Raw genomic sequence first — 21553 nt, forward strand, 5'->3', positions numbered from 1 at the left:
CACATTTTGCATGGTGGTAAGGCACATCCAAATCTGCACGGCAGTGGCAGGAGCCCCACCATCAGCCACTATTTCCTATAGCACTGTCACGGCAGATGGTAATCCTTGGCGGAGTCGCCGGGACTTGATGGGTTATAGTCTATGGGATCGTCAACATTTAGGGCCTCATTATAACAATGGCGGTATAGACCGCCTACCGCCGCAGCGATGGCCGCCAAAATACCATGGCCCCGGCTACCAGCCATCTGCCATATTATGACCATAGCCGGAATTCCGCCAGAAGGATGGCGGATTTCCGTCTGTAGCCATGGCGGCGGATAGCGGTAAAATGGCACTGCAGCCAGCAGCAGCGCCAGTCCAGTAGAACCAGCAGACCGTATCATGACACATGATACGGCCTGGCGTTGTTCTGTTTGTGGATGCTACTGCAGCAGCACCCCGTCCCATCTCCTGCCGGAGGGCCCATTGTCACTGATAGTGCCTACCGCCATGGTTTTCGTGGCAGTAAGGGAGCCACGAAAACCATGGCGGTAGGCGGGGACATAATCAGTTGGGTGGGACAGTGACAGCCCCAGCAGCTGTTACCACCCTGGTGGACGGAGTGGTACATTGGTGGTTTGGCTTGAGCCTAGCAGCCAATGTCGTATATTGGGGAAAGGTACTGCCAGCCTGTTGGCATTCTGCAGCATGCATAGAAAGAACAACATGCCAGAAATGATTGTTTATGTTCAGGAACAATCATTTCAAAATGACGCTTTGATACATCTGTGTGTGCTGCATTCTGCAGCACACACAGAAGTGCATAATTGCCATAAGTGATTTTTTATGTGCAGGAAGGGACACCTTCTAGCTCATAAACAATCACATCCCTCAACGCAGACATCCCTGCACAATAGTGCAAGGATGCCTGAGATGGTGCTGGCAACTAAATTTAGCGTCGGCACTGGGGACAACAAAGGGGTGCGCTGTATTCAATTAAATACGGCGCATCCCTGCATTGTGAAAATGACGACACGTGGCGCTGCCAATTTTGGCTCAGTGTCACGCTCCGTCATTTTCCTATAAATATGGGACCTAGTATTTAGATTTAGATTCAATAGGAGGAATGAAGTACCGGCACTCCACAGAGACCAAGAGGCGCTATCTTTGTGGTAAGTACTATTAACAAAGAACTGCAAATGTTTTCTAGAGGTCAAAAATGAGATTTTGAGTTTAAAATTTTATCAAAAGTCTTTTAGTAATTACATTCTTCATTTGCAGATCTTCAGACTTTCAATACAAATATTAATACAAAAGCAAAATGGGCATGCAGAGTGGTCCCTAACGTTCATCTCTATTCTAAGCTAATGAAATTAGGAAAAAGGCAACAACAAAACCTTTAAAGAGCTCTAAATTCGGGAGGTGAAAGCATAAGTCTGCAGCAGAACTTTCCAGAAATAGAGGTTCAAGACACTTGATAGAGTGTCATAGCAGCATAAATTGAAAAGTATCTCACATGGTAAATCTGAGATGCATCAGCAAAGAGTCTGAGTCAGAATTTAATTTAACCAAGTTGAAGGGCTCTCAAGGAAATATGAGTAATGGATTCTCAATCAGATCTAGGAAGAAGAGCTTTCTCTCTAGCCTACAAACATGTGTTTATACAATACTACGTATCATTAGAATGCAACAATTTGTAACAACTTGTAATGATGACTCGTCATCTGGACCAACAGGAAAACAATGTCTTCATTCGAACAGGACAGCTTCCCTCAATTTAGCATGCCTAATAAAGAACGTCATAATGTCTACAACTCATAACACGACTTTCAATTAAGTTCATTTTCTCAATGCTTCTTTCTATTAGTCAAAACAAGTCAAGGTAATTATAGCATTACTCTGTGACATTCATATTCTGATATGCTTCTCTTGACAAAACATATTCATAAAGAAAAATTTATGAAGATTAAACCAGCATTTCAATACATGATTATATTTTACCTAGGTCAGATGGGTAAAGGGGCTTAAAGCATAGCGCATTCCCTAGTCATTCTGATGTTGCAAGAAGTCAGAACCCACTAGACACCAGAGATCATTTTTTTTATATGTGGGGAGTGACCCCTTAGGCAAGGGTGGCTCCCCTAGGGGCAATTTTATTTTAGGCCATTACTTTCCACCTTGGGGGTGGATCGGCTTATTTCTCTTAGGCTGATCTGACCCCAAGGGGGGTAGAAACCACTAGCCCGCAGGGATTTTTTTTTTTACATCAGTTTCACGCAAGCGGAGTGACCCCTTAGGCAAGGAACGCTCCTCTGGGGGAAAACTATATTTTAGGCCATTTCTGCCGCTCTTGGGGGCAGATCAACCTATTTTAATCAGGCCGATCTAGGCATCAGGGATTTTTTTTTTTTTTACAGTTGGGTGGTGACCCCTTAGTCAAGGGTCGCTCCACTAGGGGGACACATTTTTTTAGGACATTTTTACCCCCCTTGGGTGCAGATCGACCTATTTCTATAAGGCGGGCAGAAACCACTTAGGAACCAGGGATTGATGAGGGTGTGCATGTGTTTTGTTTGGGGGGGGGGCAGCCACTTGAGCAAGGGTCGCTCCTGATAGGGGTACATTACTGTTGGCCATTTGGGGCAGATCGGCCTATTTTTGTAAGGCCCATTTGCCCCCAAGGAGGGCAGAAAGCCCACCAGAGCCCAGAGAAGATTTCTTTTCAAAAGAAGAGGGTGGGAGTATGGCCATACCACCGCCCCAAATAAATTGGGACAAAGTTGTCCTGCCCACAGATGGGGCAATTACCCCAGAACCACTCCCCGGGGTAGGGCAGAAAGCCTACTAGATGCCAGGGAATTAAAAATAGTGGGGTGGTGGTTACCAAACAGTATGGACATGGCTATGCCCCACCCCAGTGAAGGAGGTAACAGTCTTTCAGCTCTCCTCCAGCACATAAAACATCTTATTCCACGGCAAGCAAAAGAACATTTAATTATTTTGGATTTTGGTTTTACATTTGTGCCATGAGAGCTTGTCTAACTCTCAAAATCGTCTCACTTGGAATAGTGAGGGCAGCACTTTTTGGACTTTGGGACCCTGCCATGTAGAAAAATCTACGAGACCTAGACACATCTGAAAACTAAACATCTGGGTAAGTCCAGGGTGATGTGCTTCACATGCACCTCATACCATTTTCTTACACACAATGCCCTGCAAACCTCCAACTTTGCATGAAATCACAAATTTCCCACACTTTTGTCAAGGAACCTTTTAGAATCTGCAGGAATCCACAAACTTCCTACCACACAGCATTGTCACATCTATACCAATATACATTCTGCCCCTCTTGTCTGCCTAAAAACATTTTTTTTAAATTGCCCTTTTGGTCACGATTTGGTTTCCCCTCATATCCGACATGCTTTTGGCTCTTCCCTGTCACAGGCAATTGACCCACCTACACAAGTGAGGTACCATTTTAACTGGGAGACTGAGGAAACGTTGGGAGGAAACATGCCGGTGATAATTCTGGGTAAGAAAACACTGGGGGATCCATGCAAGTCATACCTCCCTAGTTTTCAGAAATGTTTGGGTTTGGTAGGTTTCGCTAGATGGTTGCTGAGCTCAGGACCAAAAACGCATGTGCCCCGCCACAAAAACAGGTCGTTTTGTATTTGATAATTTTGATGTGTCCACATAGTGTTTTGGGGGATTTCCTGTCACGGGTGATAGGCCTACCCACACGAGTAAGGTACCATTTTTATCAGGAGACCTGGGGGAATGCTGGGTAGATGGAAGTTTGTGGCTCCCTTCAGATTCCAGAACTTTGCTGCTCCGAAATATGAGGAAAAGTATTTGTTTTTGCCAAATTTTGAGGTTTGCTAAGGATTCTTGCTAGATTTTCCTAGGTGCCGGATGAGCTAGAGGCTAAAATCCACATCTAGGCACTTTGCAAAAAACAGGTCAGTTTTTTGGGGGAAACCTGATGTGTCCACATTGTTTTTTGGGACATTGCCTCTTGCGGGCACCTGGCCTATCCCCACAAGTGTGTTACAATTTTTATAAGGAGATTTGGGGGAATGCTGAATGGAAATGAACTTTTGGCTCCTCTTAGATTCCAGAATCTTCTGTTACCGAAATGTGAAGAAAAAGTTTATTTTTTTTGCCAAATTTTGGGGTTTGCAAAGGATTCTGGGTAACAGAACCTGGTGAGAGCCCCACAAGTCACCCCATCCTGGATTCACCTATGTGTCTAGTTTTAACAAATGCACAGGTTTGGTGGGTTTTTCTAGATGCCGGCTGTGCTAGAGACCAAAATCCACAGCTAGGCACTTTTTAAAAAAACACGAGTGGTCAATGTAAAAATGTGATGTGTCCATGTTGTGTTTTTGGGAGTTTCCTGTCAGGGGCACTAGGCCTACCCACACAAGTGAGGTACCATTTTTATCAGGAGACTATGGAGAATGCTGGGTGGAAATAAATGTGTGACTCCTCTCAGATTCCAGAACTTTCTAACACTGAAATATGAGGAAAAAGTGTTTTTTGCCACATTTTGAGGTTTTCAAAGGATTCTGGATAACAGAACCTAATGAGAGCCCCACAAGTCACCCCATCCTGGATTAACCTACTTGTCTAGTTTTTAAAAATGAACAAGTTTGGTAGGTTTTTCTAGGTGCCGGCTGAGCTAGAGGCCAAAATCAACAGCTAGGCACTTTTAAAAAAACACATCAGATTCCAATGTAAAAATGTGATGTGTTCATGTTGCGTTTCCTGTTGTGGGCACTAGGCCTACTCACACAAGTGAGGTACCATTTTTATCAGGAGACTTGGGAAAATACAGAGTAGCAGAATTGATGTAAGACAGTGTGTAAAAATACATCTATTTGGGAAATGCCCTGTAACCGCATGCTAGTATGGCGACCCCAGAATTCAGAGATGTGCAAATAACTACTGCTTCTCAACACCTTAACTTGTTCCCATTTTGGAAATACAAAGGTTTCCTTGATACCTATGTTTCACTATTTATATTTCACCAAATTAATTTCTGTCTACCCTGAATACAATGACAACCCATTGCAAGGTGCAGCTCATTTATTGGCTCCGGTTACCTAGGGTTCTTGATGAACCTACAAGCCCTATATATTCCCCCAACCAGAGGAGTCCAGCAGACGTAACAGTTTAATGCTTTTGAAAATCTGAAACTGCAGAAAAAAGTTACTGAGTAAAACGTGGAGAAAAATGGCTGGTTTTTTACCTGAATTTCAATATTGTTTATTTCAGCTGTTATTTTCTGTAGGAAAACCTTGTAGAATTAAGACAAATGACCCTTTGCTGAATTCAGAAATTTGTCTAATTTTCAGAAATGTTTAGCTGTCTGGGATCCAGCATTGGTTTTATACACATTTCTGTCACTAACTGGAAGGAGGCTAAAAGCACAAAAAATAGTAAAAATGGGGTATGTCCCAGTAAAATGGCAAAATTGTGCTGAAAAATGTGTGATTTTTTTTTTAATCAAGGCGCCTGTTCCTGAAAGCTGGGTGATTTTAATATCACAAACCCTTTGTTGATGCCAATTACAAGGAAAAATCCACAAGCCTTCTTCTGCAGCCCCTTCCTTTTTTTTTTAAATGAAATGTTTACTGTATTTTCGCTAATTTCTTGGTCTCCTTCAGGGGAACCTACAAACACTGGGTACCTCTAGAATCCTTAGGATGTTGTAAAAAGAGGATGCAAATTTGGCATGGGTAGTTTATGTGGATAAAAAAATGATGAGGGCCTAAGTGCAAACTGCCCCAAATAGCCAAAAAAAGGCCTGGCTCCTGAGGGGGAAAAGGCCTGGCAACGAAGGGGTTGATGACCATGACACAGGTCAGAGCAAAATAGGATGAAAGAAAAAGAAGTGAAAAATGCATTTACCAGTATTTTAAGCTAAAAACATCTCAATATTTGACTCAATGTGCAAAACTTCATTTAAAGGCAGGGTTTGGGTGAAGCCTGAAAAACATATCATACGGGTTAATTATTTTAAGTTTTAATTAGTGAAAACGCTTCTGCAAGAGCACGTACATTTACTGCTGATAATGACCCCTTGAGTACGGTTATCTCTTATATCAAACGCTTTTGATGATGATATGTAGAGTTAATTAGGCAGTGCAAGATCTATGGGAAGCTGTTAAACTCTGAAGGTGTAATCTCTTCTGTTCTCAAGCATTTAGGTATCGCTGATCATCATTATCCTGAGTTAAAGCCTCCTTCAGAAGGACCTTGCCTTTGGGTTTGATTGTACATTCTCTTTGGGTTTGATTATACATTCTCTTTTCTCTTTTTCTTCTTTTGAGAATGCCCCCCTAATTGCACCTATCTATGTTGGTTCTACTGTCAAGTCACTTTGATGTGAAGCTGTTGTCTTTTCACCTTCTATAACTTATGGCTACATTTCTCAGGTCAATCTACTACCTGTGCTAATACAGCTTTTAATTTTTCTTTTAGATCTCAATACAGTAAAAATACCTTTTTTCCCTCAGGCCAAGCAGATATGATCACTTACGTATGCAGGAAGGTTTGGGTTTCCTTGTTTAAGGTTGAGTAATTTGTGAGATTACACAAATTTTTACTTGACAATTACTGTCTTCATCTCCTTAAAACACCTTTCAAAACCCTACAAAAAATGATCATCCTTTCTTGTGAAAGAAATTGACTATATTGCATCAGGGAGCCTTAAATATGCCAACACAAACACCACTGTTCATCTGGAAAGGACACTGGGTGGCATAGTTAAGAAAAGTGGCACTGCACATAGTGCAGCATCACTCTTCTGGTGCCCCCCTAACGCCACTATGTGTGGACCGTGTTTAAAATTTGGTGCATCATGGCTGTAGTTAGGCATTTTTGACACTAGTAAGGAGGCTTGCAGGATTAGCGTAAAAAATGTTGACGCTAATCCTGTAAAGCTCATTGAGGCACATTGTATTCAGTGGTGTGCCTCCTTTTAACGCCAGCTCTGAGCATGCATTAAAAGTGCTGGAAAAAAAAAGGAATCTGTTAGATTTCTTTGCGCCATTTTTTCAGCCCCACTAATGGGGGAACACCCTCTTTTCGTACATTATGCCTTGCGCAGGCATAAAGTAGCGCAAAGGGTTACAAATTGGTGCAATGAATGCATTGTGCCATTTTTTAAATATGGTGTGTGGATTCTGGCCTCATTGGGCCACATTAACGTAAAAAATGAATATGCTAATGGGGTGCAAGTAGGTACTAGGGGCTCTTAAATATGCCCCTGGATGTGTAGTCTGCACTGATTCCTGAACATGGAATAACTGCTTCAATCTCCATAGAAATGCTCCAGAGTGTTAAAGGAAGTCGCATCTGGGTTATCGCTTGTAATGTCATTCGCTGCTCCAGAGGCTGACACAGGTAGTGGATACAGAATAGTTTAAGGACATGATTCAAACTGCGTTGGTACGAGATAATAGTTAAATAAAACAGGCCTAATTACGAATTGAGGTAGTGGATCGACAGGTGTTGGCAGAAATCACAGATTTGAAAGGTATTGTCCTGACTATAACCTTGACTACAATCGTTATACTTAAATTGGCAAGGTGTGGCTAATCCTTGACCTACATAAAAAAAATTCTGTCTGCAAAGATGTTCCTTCCTGAAGATTCGTCACTCAGGCTGCATCAGTACTTGGTACAGTTTTGCTGTCAAGAGCCATAAAAAGACTAACACGGCTTTTTGTTGCTGCAGCAAGAGTGATGAATTTCCAGGAGTGCCTCCACTTAGTAATGATCACCATGATGAAATACAGGATTTATAACACCAAATAAGGGAAAGAGGGCGGGTGAGAGAGAAAAAGAAAATCTGCCTTGTGTTCACTGTTGTTATTTTAAGGCACTGCATCTAGATTAGCAAGAGGCTTCACTCAGACTCTGGCATTGTTGAGAGTCTTGTCAATTGTGTCACCAATCTTGCTGTGCCCCAATATTTGTATGCTAAGCAAAGAACCTTAAACGAAAAGGAAATCTTCAAAATACTGTTATGTACTCATGAAACAAGAAATTGTCAAAAACACCTCTTGTACATTTCCCTATATACGCACTACATACCTAAAAAATACTCTCAGTGAGCCTTGTTGATGTCTTCTACAGGAGTATTTCAATACGTCTTTTGCTCTGACCTCATAGCAAATATATAAATTCTCTGATCAACACTTTTTTCTGCAGTTTTGCATTCCTTTCTCTACTGATTTCTCAAGTAAACTGCGGGCCATATTTATACTCTGTTTGCGCCGGAATTGCGTAATTTTTTTTGACGCAATTCCGACGCAAAACTAACTCCATATTTATACTTTGGCGTTAGACGCGTCTAGCGCCAAAGTCCATGGAGTTTGCGTCATTTTTTAGCGTGGACACCTACTTTGTGTTAATGATATGCAAGGTAGGCGTTCCCGTCTAAAAAATTGACTCCGAGGCATGTGCGCCGTATTTACACTCCCGGGCAAAATTCACGCCCGGGAGTGGGCGGGTCAAAAAAAATGACGTACGGGCAATTTAGCGCCGTTTTTTAGCGCCTGGACAAGGCAGGCGTTAAGGGACCTGTGGGCTCGGAAGGAGCCCAGAGGTGCCCTCCCATGCCCCCAGGGACACCCCCTGTCACCCTTGCCCACCCCAGGAGGACACCCAAGGCTGGAGGGACCCATCCCAGGGACATTAAGGTAAGATCCGGTAAGTATTTTTTAAAAAATTTTTGTGGCATAGGGTGGCCTGATTTGTGCCCCCCTACATGCCACTATGCCCAATGACCATGCCCAGGGGGCAGAAGTCCCCTGGGCATGGCCATTGGGCAAGGGGTCATGACTCTTGTCTTTGCTAAGACAGGAGTCATTTCTATGGGGGTTGGGAGTCGAAAAAAATGGCGCAAATCGGGTTGAGGCGAAAAATTTGCCTCAGCCTGACTTGCCCCATTTTTTGGCGCCCAAGCTCCATATCCCCCTATGCCGGCGCTGCCTGGTGTACGTCGTTTTTTTCCACACACACCAGGCAGCGCCGGCAGCTAATGCCGGCTAACGTCATTGATTAAATACGGCGCCCGCATGGTGCTTCAGAATGGCGTTAGCCGGCGCTAATTTTTTTGACGCAAAACTGCGTTAGCGCAGTTTTGCGTCAAAATGTATAAATATGACCCTGCATGTCTTGATTCAGTCCAAAAAAATTAAGACATATTCTCTTGTTGAAACTAAAATATATCATTGCAACCTAATAGTTTGAAAAAGTGAGAAAGTTCAAAATCGTTAGGGGCACATTTACAAGAAAGTGGTGCATCAGCTATGCAGTGCCACTTTTCTTGCACCCTCCCAATACCTCCTAACGTCACCATGGTTGCGTTGTATTTACAGTACTGCACACCATGGTGCACGTTAGCACAACAGAGTAACATTTTTGATGCTATTGTGGAGCACTGGTCAACCAGTGCAAAGAATTATGGAGCTAGTCAAGCAATGTGTGGGGAGGCCCACTGTAAAAATTGGGAGCGTCACTGCTTTGGGCAGGCATTAAAATTGACAGGCAAAACGGCACAGTGAAATCTTGTAAATTTCCCTGGGCCATTTTTCTGGCCTTCCTAATGGGCGAATGCCCCCCTTGCATACATTATGCCTGGAGCAGGCATAATGTGGCGCAAGGGGTTACAAAGTGGCACAATGCTTTTTAATCTGGAGCAGGGAAAAGGCCTCCATTATGCTGCCTTAGCGTAAAAAAAATGATGCTTTGGCGGCGCAAGGAGGCGTTAGGGGCTTTTAAATATACCTCTTAGCCTTTATACGACACCACAGCAGTGGTGAAATTAAACTTGACGGCCCCCCCTGCATAAAATATTGAGTGGCCATCCTCCATATTCACTCAGGAGCCCTCATTTCAGGGTGCTGTACTGAGTGGTCCATGGAGCTCGGGGGGCCCTCGCACCTTGGGGGCTGTGGTGGCCTTTGTTATGCCACTGCGCCATAGGCTAGTAGTGTACTCCTATTCACATTATTTCTCAACAGTTCTCTGTGAAATATAACAAATTCAGTGTAATATTTTCTTTTTTGATCTCAAATGATCTTTTAGTGTCATATTTTATAACACTTAAAAAGAACAACACATTTTCCAGGTCTTTGCTCTTTTTGCTCATGTGTCTGTTCTTATTCTCTTCAGTGTAGCCTCTGGAAAAGACTGATGCATCTCAGAGAATACCAGGCATGAAACAATCATACACCAGACTCCCTGAAGTGTAAATGGCCATTTCATTATGGCAGGGTTGCACATACATAAACACATCAAGAGTGTTAACATAACATCAAAAACATCTGGAAACGTAACCTCTTTTTTCACCCCACCATTCACCCTTCACTCTTGGATTTCACCCCAGCACACCATCTTGCTTCACTTTACCTTTTAGTACATAACCTCCATCCAGTCTCAGTCTCTTTCTCACTTCTTTTGCCCAAGCATCCTCCAGTGTAGCATCTTTATTGTGTCTAAGGCATCCAGCACAATTTCTTCCTTTGCCTGTGCTCCCTCCCCCCCGGAGGGGTGGATATGCCCTTATCTGACTCTCCACCCACTCAATTACTGCTGCCCAAGAAAACCCCAGAGCGTGCCCTACCTAAAACATACTGCAACACAGCAACTCTGCGCTCACTTAAAACTGCACCAAACTCTCTCATTTCAAAGCTATCCCAGCAGGTCCCTCAAGCAAGCATAGCCTAGGATAGAGAGTTCAACTGCATCTGAATGAAAAAAGCCCACTGCATCCTCTTTGATACCCACATGGGCTGCCACCTTAATGTCCCTGGCCAGACAAAAACCCTCATCGCTTGATTGAATTTCCTCCAGTCCTTGCCAGTGGCGGCATGTTTCATCCTCTCCCTCCATCTTTGCCATGGCACAAATTCAGTCCATACAAAGCAAGTTCCCACCAACTTCTGTTTGAGTAACAACAGGTCCTGTTGTATGTGTTGCAGTAAAGTTATTCCTCATACCATTACTAAGGACCTGATGATAAGTTTGGTGGTCTGTGCACTGCCATGGTGGCAGTGGTGGTCCGACCGCCTTCAGATTGATGGTCGGACCACTGTATTACGATATTGGTAGTCCTATAGAGTAAAGACCACTGCTGTCTCACCGGCCCCGCCAGCAGCACAGACCACTGAGATGATGAGGCAGGACAGACAGGCCAGCAGAACAAGCATTTCTGTCGGACTCATTATGATGTTGCACACCACCAATGTAACCTTGGTGGTCGAACCACCACATCCTAACTAACAGAAATGGAGAGCATAAAGGAAGCAACTCACTCACAGGCACCATAACACATCCTGTGCAGCCATGAAGCCCATCACATGTCCTGCCGCTGCTGCTCATCAGGTGCACAAAATCCACGCTGTGGATGCAACCAACGGTAAGTAGACACACCTACCTGTCTCATTAACCTCAACAACAGATCATTGCTCCATAGTCTACATGATACGGGGCCCACACAGTGGGCACCAAGTACATGTGTCATTGTGTCACAACGAATGGCACATTCAGAGCCACAAAACACCCCCTTTAGGCAGGGCACAGACACTGCACTGCAACATTCCACAATAAACATGTCTGACCATATCATGCACAGGGACAGCGAACTGTACACAACAGTGTGTCAGACAACAGAAACAACACATCAACAAATATGTACCCAAAGAAACAGCAATTTGGGTTTATTACTCCAAATTATTCAGAACAAATGTCAATGGCTAATCAATTAGACATCCATGTAAATCACTGTGCCCACACTTGACTCAAGTCACTGCTAGGGAACCTACACAGTAAGTGGCAACAAATGGGCAGGCAGGCACTTCAGGGATCATCCTTGTGAGGGCTGGAGTTGGATTTGGGATGGGTGGGTTTGGGTTTTGGAGGGGCGTCTTTTTCCTTGGAGGGGTGGGCTTGCTCTTGGGGGATATGGGTGCTTTCAGGGGGACAGGTGTGACAGGGGAGGACTTTGATGTGGAAGTGATGGGTTGGGATGTGGGTGGGGGCCTCTGTTTTGGAAGGGAGGTTGAGGGAACAGGGGAGAGGGCAAGCAAAAATAGGAAACTCTTCTTGGGAAAACAGGGAGGGTCTGCAGAAGGGGTTCGGGATTTGGAGGTTGAGGGAGTGGTTATCTTGTATGTGGGCAGTAGATTAAATGGGTGTGTGCATGTGTAAGGTAAGCTTCTGTTTGGGTGGTGTCTATTGTGTGTGTGAGTGGGGGCGTTTGCATGTCTTGGGGGCTGGGAAGTGGAGGTGCTGGGTGATGGAGTGGTAGATGTGCTTGTGTCTGTTGGGGTGGTATTTAAGCATAAGTTGGATGTTTTAGATGTTTGTATGTCTGTTGGGGTGGTGCCTGCAGGTATGCTGGATGTGGTAGATGTCTGTCTGTTGGGGTGTGTCTGTAGGTATACTGGATGTGGTGGATGAGTCTGTGTGTGTTGTAGTGGTGTCTGCGGTTCTGGTGGATGTGTTTGTGTGTGTTGTGCTGGTGTCTGGGTGTATGGTGGGTGTGGTGGATACGTCACTGGCTGTTGTGGTGGTGTCTGTTGTCATGCTGGATGTAGTGTGTTGGTTGATGGGGATGGTGGAGGTGTATGGGAAAGTGGTGGCTGATGTTGTGTTAGTGGGTGCATGTTGAGTGCCTGCTTGATGGTGTGTCTTGTGGTGTTGTGCTGCTTGTATGTGTTGAGGTGGGTGCATGCAGATGTGTCTGTGTGCTTGGGACAGGTAAGGGAATAGGAGATTTGGATTGCGAAAGAGGGAGGTGGAGGGGGGGGGAATGGGGTGTGACTGGCTGCCCCTAGTCAAGAGGTCAGAGCTTGAAAAGATCTCTGTAGGCCAGACATAGCACTGTGAATGCCTTTCAGGAAGCATTCACCTGCTGAAGTTGGCAGCAAACCCCTGTTTGGCATTCTCAATGGCGGTCTGACCCACAGAGATACTCCTCATGAGGTCAATAACCCCTTGACCCAGGCAGCAGGTTTAAAAAGGGGTGGATCAGAGATTCCTACAGCAAAGGAGACACCTACCATCTTGGGAGAGTGGGCACGGCCACCTGGATGGGGAGCAACAGGGAGGGTGGTTATAGGACTGGAGGTGGTGGTACAGGAGTAGGTCCTGATGGGTCCACCACCACTAAGGCGTGGTCATTGGAGGTAGTATGCGATGATGATTACCTTGATCCTGTCTCCTCTGTGGCACTCCCCTCACCGTCCGCGCCTCTGGAGCCCTCCATGTAGGTGGTGTCATGACTGGACGCACCGTGTCCAGATGTGTCCCCACTTGGTTGTGCCATGTCTCTTTCAGTTGCCTGGGCTGATGCTGCAAAGAGAAAAAGGGTCACTACATGTTCCTGATCCCACTTGAACAACAGCTGTGATTATCAAACATTACTATGACGTCAAGAAGGTCATGGCAACAAACTACATCAAAGTGCTTCCTACATGTACCATACCATGTACATGTATGCCATCTGAACTTTCAACAGTTGTCCACAGGAAAATCAGGATCTCAGCCAACTACAATTGCATGGTTGAAGTTGTGCAATCATAGTAACTATTGAACAAGTAGAAAACAACATCACCTTTAATGCTTTGACTCATTGAGCATAAATTAGTTACCTGTTGTCATACAGTAGTGGGTCAATGTAAACTTCATTCACCCAGATCCTTCCAAGGTCATGCAGACATCTTTTTGTCACACACACAATACCACAACCATGAGAAATGAAGCTCATAAAACCTGCCATGTTGCTGACAAAAGTACAGTAGCCTGGAGAAGGTGACATTGAAATACTCATGTCACACTGGAAACATACCAACACTGCACACTTAACCATGTGAAAGTTGTCCTAATGGAGTCATGGAAACAGTACTAATGTTGCTCAGATATGCTATACATTTGGCATGGAAATGAACACTGCAGACAAAATGTGCAAATTGTCAGGGAGGTAGGTCCCTAAACTCCACAACACAATGAATCAGCAAGCTCTAGGGAAATCATCCCTAATGTTGGGCATCCCTTACAATGACATAGTCCGATTGCATCAGTAGACGCCATTAGTCCTTTGTATGTTGGGGAGGCCAAGAAATTTTTAAGAACTGGTAGAAGACCCTCAACATGTTGCCCAGTGGGAAGCTACACCTCTGTCTCCATTTTGGTCCTGCAAACCCAGATGTTTGTGGATGAATGGTTCTCATTGCTACTGCAGTTGTACATGCCAAGTGACATGCCATGACGGGTAAGAGCATGTGTGAGTCAACAACCAATGGTGACACACTCCTGCCTGCGGCACCACATGAAATGTAGCCTTGTTGCAAATGTCCAATTCCAAACACAGTTTGTCATGCAGATATATGTGAGGGAATACAGAAATCACCCCATGAACACAGGCAGACATTGCATGAAACAGCAGTTCAAACATTTTATCAAACGAAAAAGGGACACCTGCTAACATGTAGGCATAAGGTATGTTGGCAAGAGTGATAGCACATAAATCATGTCAGTGAACATTCCCCACTTACCAATAGAAAGTATTGATCAGTAGCTGACCCAAAGAACAATGTATGCCCTGTCACATGAATGATGGATATCTTCACACTACAGATAGTAGTGTGGCACCAGCACCCATCACACACTGAAGACAAGTGGCCTCTGGAGGGGGGGTGTCAATTTACTCTTTTGAGCAGACACATGGCTGAGGACAGTGATCAATTACTCATTTTCCTTTGGCCTGTTACACTGAGGAGTGACAGCCTGTAGCGTAGACAAAACAACAAACATTACTTGATTGATCAATGTACATAGCCATGTATTGTCTCTTGAGAGCAAATTGTTTGTGGATTCTACACATTTGAGTCCTAGGTCCCTAGGTCAATAGGCTAGGCAAATCAGTATGCACCACATTACATTTCTACACACACAGTTACGCATCTACTGTGGCACACATGGCTCATCCCTAATTGTCATGTGGAGCTGTCAGAACCTAACACATTATCTTTACAATCTGACCGGCAGGAATATGCCCTATACTCACCCCTTGTGGCTGCTGCCCATCAAGGTCCAGGTATGCCACTGCCAGAATTCGGTCCATTAGGGGGGTCATGGTCTGATGTGTGTCCTGCCCACATTGTAAGGATAGCTGGGCAACGGGCCTCCGTGATCTTCTGGGCTCAGTGACTCAGGTCCTCACATCTCTTGCAACAGTGGGTGCTCTACCAGCTGTGGGCCCCCAGGATTTGCAACTTCCGGGTGATGGCTTTCCATATCTCATTCTTCTGATGGGCGTTTACCTGTATGGAGGCAAGAGACAAATCAAGCAATTACAATCAGAGGTTTTTGGTGAAATAGTTGTGTCATACACATATCAGAAACACCAAGCAAAGAATGGTCAGTTTGTCAACTCACCACAAGTGTAAACCACACCCTCCAATAAGTGCAGGGATATGACTACACTGTTTTGTATCCATCTGCAGACAAACTCACTACCCTGCTGATGGCCTTCAATGACTAAGCAAACCTACTCACATCAGGTTGCACAGGCTGCAGCAATATGTACTGTGATATGAGCCACAATGAAACACTGCACACCTTTGTGGCTTTTGAAGGGTAAAGCCTTTAGGCCTGACTGGATCAACACATTTACACTCTGCCTGATTGTCTCACTGCATACAGTCCCTTCAGGCAAATGCCATAGTACAGACATCACCCTTACACTTGAGTGACAATGAAAAGGGTGGCATGGTGGATACAGAAAGTGCCTTCCCTGAGCATGTGTGGACAGGTGGCCTCCCAAATGCAGACTCATGCCACTTCAGTGGGATGGTTCTGTGGTATATACCTATACCACAGAACATTCCTTTGGACATATATGTCCAAACTACAGATGTGGCATTCCACATTCAAAGGTATACATTGTCAAAATTCTGCTTGTGACCAAGTTAGTGAGTTAAATGCCATGGCCTCCCAGGAATCTACACACTTTCTGCACTTTGGGTCCGTCATTTTTGCAAAAAGCATGTACAGGACAAATAGAACTTCTTTGAAGGTGACAACAGGACTGTAGGAGTCAAAGACACGCATTGACAATTATGCAAATGCATATATAGACTAGTTCTGGGATTTACCCCTGTACCCTTACCAAATCTAGTCAATGGACAGGCATTCAGGGAAAATGTTGCAACTAGAGCCTCATATTGGCCACATGACAGGATCTACTGTAGTACAGGGAGTGCACACAGTGCCACAGTTCCATAGCCACAGTGACTCTCCCACAGCCTGGACTATGTCCCATAATGAGAGATACATTTGACAGGTCTTGGTCTTTACAGGCTGAGCATACAAAACCTACATGTCACTCAAATTTCCGTCACTTTCATACATGACAGTATATCATGTGGCCTTCATTAATATGGCTTGTGATTTGAGTGGCAACTTGAAGGTCAGAGTGAGTCATGATGTGCCTTCCAGACAAATGTTTTGTAAGGCCAGATGTGGTTAAAAAATCTGTGGCACTATACTCATAGCTTACATGATATTCAAATGACTCAGAAAAGATACATACACAGCTCATGCTGTCATGCACATACATGTTGTCTAACATTTACAACCAGCTTAAACAATGAAATGTCATTGTATGGCAGTAAAGTCTCCTATATGCATCCAACTCAAGGAGGGTATAGTCCTCAGAAAACATCACACAACACACTGTCAATGCCCACAACATATAGCACAGTTCACCAATACCTGCACCATGTACATCCCATTGATTCCACACAGGCTGCAACAAAAGGCACACAAGAAATCTTACTGGCACACAGGGGTACATTGGAGCCTTTGAGGAGGGAAAGGATGGTGTTGAAGAGTAAATTGTGAACATGAGGTACTGACCTGCTCCTCTGGTGAGTCATAGAGCTGTCCTTACAGAGGAAAGACCTTATTCACAAGCTCCTCCAGCTCCTCTGAAGAGAATCCCTAGTCCCTATCACCTGCTGGATGTGGCATGATTGCTCCCAGAGGCAGCACACAGCAGCTGAAGTAGTCGAAGTGTTGCTGGCAGCAGTATCAGGCATCAAGTGGCCTATTTTGTACAACATGGTGATCATGTCTGCCACGTACGTGGTCATCACCACCGATGGACTCAGCCAATGGGCTGGGACCAACACAGGCAACAGTGTTAGCCTAAGGCTGTGTCCACTGTGGTTGGAATCGCCTACTGTGCAGATTACTTTTACTGGCAGTCAAGGGCAGTTCCTAATGTCTAGTGGAGTAGGTCAGGCATCTGCCATTTTGGTGGTCTGAAATACTGTGGATGGCTTTGTAAACTGTGCCACACCTACAATATATATGGTGGATCATCACAAACTCCATTTTTCTGTCTTGTTAAGCAGGTTTTCTGATACAACCACCAGGGTAGTGTGATGGCACAGATGGCATATGATGGCAGTGCATGGTCCACCACCACTGACTGTATTTTTGGCAGCCAGAAAATGCAGTCACATTTCGAGGAGTAATTGTGGAGCAGATAGTTGGGTTTTACCCAAATTCATGTTGTGGACACATGTGTTGACAACTTTGGGAATTACATGTGACCCTTGTGTACTTGCCTGCGGGGATGTGTACTGAGTGTCATGTCTATCCAGTCAGAAATGTTTTATCACATGATATTGTTGGCATGCATCGTGTATTTTGCTGTGGATACACTGACTAATGCTATAAATCATGTCTTGTCACAGATAGGTAGCCTGGGAGAGAGAGGATGAGACAACCCCCTGTCTACCGTCCACTGCCAGACCTTCAGACTATAAAGGAATGTTACATCATCTAGTTGTACCACCTGGAAAGGCAAATAAGAGGTGACTTATGCCATCAGTTGGAGCCAGATCTAATGCCAGCTAACAGATGGCATAAGTCCACTTTGATTTGCCTATCAAGGTGGTATAACTAGATGATGTAGCATTCCTCAACACACGGGAACTTCCAACATACAGTGGCCCTATCTGCTGGTATGCCCCAACCAATGTTCAGTGTGGTGTTGAAGGATTTCGTCTCAGCAATGATGAAACACATTTACAGCTTTATCAAGTTCCACCAACATTGGATTTAGCCAATGTGAAGGGTGACTTCTATAGTTTTGCCTGCCTCCAACATATGGTAGGGGCCATTGATGGCACACATGTTGCTTGGTGCCACCGCAGGCAACTGAACAAGTCTATTGCAACAGAAAAAACTTTCATTCCATCAATGTGCAAGTTGTCTGTTTGGCAGATCACCACCTCTCAAATATGTGTGCCTGTTATCCATCATTCTTTCATCATGCAGAACAGCACCATACCCCAGCTGATGTCACAACCGCAGAGGGCCTTGCTGGTTGCTAAGACACGTCTGTCCTGATTGTGTGTGAGCAATATCAGGTGCTAAAATCATGAATTGAGTGACTCATTGTTGCATTTATGTCCCATTCCTTAACAGGAGACTCAGCATATCCAAACCGTCCTTGGATGTTGACACAGCTGAGAAATCCAACTACACCAGAGGAAATCCTCTTCAATGAGTATCACACATAGGGCAGTGGGGCAGGCTTTTGGGCTCCTAGAGGCCAGATTTTGGTGTCTGGATAAGACTGTTGGAGCCCTGCTCTACTCACCTGGGGATGTTTATCAGATCATTGTGGCATGCTGCCTGCTCTCCACAACATCCCCCTGCACAAGAATATCCCATGCAGAGGAGGGGGAGCCTGCGGTGCCACCGAGTGAGAATCCTAACCGCCAAGTGAGGATGACAGTGGTGATAAGGAAGGAACTATCTACTTCTTATGAGTTCAAGCATGTCATGTGATGTCATGACTGTGATTATACAATAAACTGTGGTTGTGAGAATGTGTGGAGTGTTTTGGGTACCACTAGGGAGCTGAGACTCTACAATAATCAGCCAAAGGCTGCTTGATAAGAGAGCTTTTGACACATCCCCATCTTGATGATGTGGCTTTCTTTGTTTCAGTTTCCTTGAAATGTACTTTGTTTTCCAGATGCTTGCTATGTGACTTGTGTCATATGTATGGTTTCAAGCCTATACTCCTTGTTTTGTCCGTTGTACAGGTACCTTCACCATTACATCTTCATATGGGCATTTCAGAGTTCTGACATTGAAAGATATTTGATACTGTGCTGACATACTAAGTTGGCATGGATTGTTCCAGGTATTGTGGGTTACAGAGTTTGGGTGTATGAGACCTCTGCCAAGACAGCTTACACAGAGTTTGGGTGGAAGGTTAGAAGTGCCCATTGGGCTTGTTTTGTGTATTGTGGTGGTGCTGATGCATCATGCATGTCATCATGTGGTATAAAACATGTAGAGCTAGCTCACGAACAATAAAATAACTCAGCATCACATACTTCAAGATACAGACAGATGGTAGTAGAACAATCCCTGATCACAGGCCCATCATAATCCAATGCTCATGCATCAGGTGGTATGACACAAACATATCTCAGTGTTGTGGCACAGGCATTGTGGCGTACAATGATGAAACACATATACAGCCAAATACAGGTCATTAAAAAAAAGATAGTTTAGCTGATGTGGAGGAAAAATGACTTGTTCGTGAGCTAGGACTGGTGAAGAAGAGGACTCTATTGAAGAACAAGAAGTGGACACTAGCTCTGCTAGGCAGAGGTCACAATAGTTCGCTGAAATCTTCGAGAGCATCTGGAGGTGAAAGCAATTGATGACTTCTTACAAGTTGAAAGTGCAGACATGCGTGTCTCCATGCCTGATATGGTGTACAATGTAATGTTACAGTTAGAAGGAGACATTGAATGCACAATTGATGCAATCTTTTGGGACCGCGTTGTAAATATACATGATATGCTTCTCACCAAGAGAGATTGGCCACCTGAATTTGTCCGTACTTGCCCATATGGAGAAGATGTTATCAAACCTTATTTCTGGCCTCTTGTTCCCGATGAGCTTGCAGAATCCTATGCCATTGATGGGGCATTGTCGCAGGCACCCTCGTTATATTGCAACCACGTAGGGTGGGATAAAGATTCCCCCATCATGTAATTCTTGTTAAAAATCAACCCCAATCTCAACCACAGTATCCAATAAAACATGATGCTAAAGCACCCGTGAGGGAAATCCTCACACAACTTGAGTAGCAAGGCGTAATCGAACCCTGTCTCTCAAACATGAATAATTCTTTATTCCCTGTAGCTAAACCAGACCATTCGTAGAGAATAGTCTTAGATTACAGACATTTAAACAGTCACACATGCACATATGTTATACAAAACTCTCATAGCACAGCACTTATGAACAACATAGTGCACAAAACATACAAAACAACACTGGATATTTCCAATGGTTTCTTCTGTCAAAATATAGCGCATGAGAATAGAGACCTAACAAGTTTTAACACACTAGGCTCCCATAACAATTCTGTTGTTTATCACATGGGTACAAGAACAGTCCAGGACGGTTTGTGGCTCGTGTGACTTCAATATTCCACAAGATTGACCCTGAAGCATTGTCCTATGTAGATGATATCTATCTCGTGGATGATCAATTACTGCAACATCAAAGACAGGTAGCCCGCATTGTTGCAGGATTTTCCAAATTCTGCTATAAATTCAATTTTAAAAAAACAAAAATAGCCTTCCTTAGCATCCTGTTTTTGGGATACTTGCTATCAAGTGAAAGAAAGAGCCTAGCGCCACAATTCTTGGAAAAACCTCCAAATACCATTAAAAAACTCCAGTCCCTATTGGGTTTCCTAAATTTTGGCAGAATTTATATTCTAGATTACGCATCATGCATAAAACCCTTATATTACTTAATAGGTCCTGACTTTCCCAGTAAATTTTGGACAGTCCAACACACATGCATTCTTAGAGCTTTGCAAACAGACATGCTTGCAGCACAACACCTACACACAAGGGACAATCAAAAACATCTGGTCATCAAAGTAATTGCTGGTGCCATTGGTTTCACCTACGTAACTTTCACTGAGGGCGAGACGGTCCTGATTGCATAGAAATCAAATTTGTATTCAGCAGCAGAACAAAGCTTTGCTTCCACTGAGAAAAAATTCTCACTGCTGTTCCGATGGCTGTCAGTAAAGAAAGACCACTGCCCAGGGGAAACAAATTATTGTCGAATCTCCAATTCCAGCCCTTGAAGTTGTTACCAAAGCCAGCATACCAAATGCTAAAGGATTACATTCACGTTGGATTCAATGGGCAACGTCTTTGACAGCCACTGATGTCGACTACATTTTTTACCCAAAGTTACAAACTTAAGATTTTTTGCAATATGAATTAAAATACCCAGTTCCGGCAAATACATTGCCTATTGATCAATATCAAAGAGTCATGTACACCCATGGCTCAGCACAACCTGCAATAGGGACAAAGCATCAATACTCTGCTGCTGCGCAGTCGTAAGCGGCTATCTGGAAGGTAATAAATTCTATTCACAACAGATTGTCTGTGATTCGTACTAATGTGTCCAGTCCTTCAATGAAT

Source organism: Pleurodeles waltl, chromosome 5 (genome assembly GCF_031143425.1).
Source record: "Pleurodeles waltl isolate 20211129_DDA chromosome 5, aPleWal1.hap1.20221129, whole genome shotgun sequence".
NCBI classification, from domain to species: domain Eukaryota; kingdom Metazoa; phylum Chordata; class Amphibia; order Caudata; family Salamandridae; genus Pleurodeles; species Pleurodeles waltl.